This window comes from Channa argus, chromosome 1 (genome assembly GCF_033026475.1).
Source record: "Channa argus isolate prfri chromosome 1, Channa argus male v1.0, whole genome shotgun sequence".
Taxonomy (NCBI): domain Eukaryota; kingdom Metazoa; phylum Chordata; class Actinopteri; order Anabantiformes; family Channidae; genus Channa; species Channa argus.
This window is the reverse complement of record NC_090197.1, coordinates 17,083,367-17,086,295: the sequence shown is the minus strand read 5'-3', so window position 1 is coordinate 17,086,295 and position 2,929 is coordinate 17,083,367.

The window sequence follows — 2,929 nt, the reverse complement described above, 5'->3', positions numbered from 1 at the left end:
TCTCTGGTTGTTAACCATATTGTTATTTGCACAGCTTGTGTGGTGTTGTGACCAGTTAATTAAATATTTTCTGTGTCTTTAGTTCTTAGCCTGCAATTACTGAAAAATCCTGGATCTGTAAATGGAAACCAGCTTTCCCTTAATTTCTTTATGAATTCATAACCTCTTAATTCTTTTATAAGTTATTTACACAGACACACTGAACACTGAGTCTATATTTTACCTTACAAGTTTCAGTCTGCCGTGACATTTTAAACCAGTCTGCACGTTAAACTGCATTACTGCACAATAGAACATTCAAATGCATGTCCTGAGGGATTACATATTCATGATACTCTTTCCACTTTGATTTCTGTTTAAATAACTAATTGTCGTGGCCTCAACAGGTAGAATTACCCAGTAGCTTACAAGAACAAATGTTAATATTAAAACCCAATAATAATTTTATTATTATTTTAGAAATCAAATTGTTAGCAGGAAGTATTGTACACAAGTTTCTGTTTAAAAAAAAAAAAATGCTTGCAGAAACAAGGGTATGGTCCTTTCCAGGCACCACTGTAAACTGTTCCACAGCTGAGAATAAACCTATGCGGGTAGAGACCTTAACAAAATTCTCAAGGACAGAAGAAATCCATGTTTTGGGTTTACTTCGGGCTCAGCCAAGTATGCTGTCATTATATGTCAGCCATAAATTTATCTGCAGAATATTGTAACTGCTGGCCATAACTCTCTCTCTAATCACATATCCCGGTATGTACGGAGGCATCATTCAACCCAGGCCACAGAAACACACACACACACTGCTCCAGGAAATGGCTGTTTGTCAAGCAGCAAAATGAGCTTTTTTTTCATACATTGCGGCTACATATCAAGGGTTTTACCACATCATATATAACAAAATGTAATTGTTGAATCATTATCAGTGATGTTTCAATTTAAATGTGAATGATCACCTTGCTGGGCATTTTTTTCAACATATTTGTGTGAGAAGGCTTCTGGGCTCTTTGCCCTGACTGGCATACTAATAGATCAGGCATGTGCTCCCTTCTCATTTGTCCTCTCCCATGTGCCCTTGACCACTCATGTTGATGAGGTGGAATTGCCTAATGTGGTACTGAGTAGGGATTAGAAGAAACGTCTGAAAATCATTGAACTCCGATTAATGTGGGAAATGGTGACCAGTGCCAGAGATAATAAACCACTAACAAAGTGTGACAAACAAGTTTTAAGATTGTAAAATGCTTTATTTGCTATTAAACATAGCAAGTGAAAACTGTAGTATTGGGAAAAACTGAAATTCACTTGAACTGATAAGGATGATGGATGAAAGGTCAGGGGAAACACAGAATGATGACAGTTCATTCTGAGCGTTATAAATCAGTGTAGCATATGTCATGGCAATTGATTCATTGTTAAAAGCCAGGAATGGCTTTGTGGTATTACATGAAAAGTCAAAGGTTCACTGGAGTCAGTAAGATTCATCCGTAAATGCCTGTACAGATTTTTATAGCAATCTATCTGATACATGTTAAAATATTTCAGTTTGGCACAAGAGCCCATCAGTGAATGCAGTTTGACCTTTATGTTGCTTTCGTATGCCATCATAAAAGAAAGTTATTGTGACATAAGAATTGTCATTGAAGCTCTGCCATCTGAAATCTGTGTGTGCGTGTTTGTGTTGGTGTGTATCCTCCTCCAGCTCAGTCTTCAGGTCAGTGCAGCTTATCGTGCGCATTTTTGTGCACGATTTGGATGCGTTTTGAAGTAGTGGTACAGGTACAAGTAGTGGTGCTCGCTTTTGTAAGTGTCGGTCTTGTCTCAGACCAAACTTTCATTTCTCTTATGGAGTCATCTCATGTGAAAGAGGAAACACAGAAGATCGCCTTTCACTGACACGCGGGTCAACTTAATCAACCAGTCTTCCTTTTGCACAGCATGATCCCACTGAGACGATATAAAGGTCATACAGAATTCACACACACATACATTACGAACTGTAGAAGCTGCTTTACAAAATCTGTGGTTATCTTTGGATCAGTAAGTAGCAACAGTGTCACGCTGAATTTGAAAAGCTCACGTTCATCCATGTCCTACTGAGATGTATGAACAATTACATCACAAGATCATCAATGTCAGACATCAGTATGTGTTTACCAATTTTAAAGTCACCTTTTACAAAGAGTATAACTATTGGCTATATTAATGTTTAATAAATTACTTACTGATGCTCAGTAAGTTGTAACCCATTACTGAAAACAATTTCCAGGTTGTTGGAAAACAAATCCTCTGGCAGTTGTTAAGACACCAGCAGGATACTTGTCTTTCTAGCTTACGCTCCAATGGACCACTATTTTATAATTTAAGTGTCTAGAATCTTTGGATGAGATTGTTTTTCCTATAAAGAGCTATATTATATTGGTGTACACATTATAACCACAGTAAACTTTGAATAATGGTTCATTATTCCTGTATCACTAATTTGGGCTACAGTTGAGTTTTATATTCTGTGTTTAGAATATAGGGAGGACAAACTAAAAAAAAAACTAAATTTAACAGTATGTCCAGGATCTGGAACTTACAGCCGGAATACAGCAGATGATTTGGTCAGCTACAGTCAGCTGCTCTACTGCGGCACCACGTCTAGCACCCGCATGCTAAATATTTGAAAGTGAGGATAAAGGAAATCTCAGGACACATATGCTCTCACACACACAAATTGAATATAAATTACACACAAACACTGATGTGAACACACAGTGACACTGTCAGGGACATGCTCAGAAGAACACCCATTCCCTCTCTCTTATTTGCCACTAGCTTCTCCTAACAGTTCAATTATTTATCGACCTCAACATACAAGGCTTTTCATTACAAATTTATTCTTCCTTCACAGTGCCTCTCTGTTTGAGGGCAGCCGATTTAGAGTCTT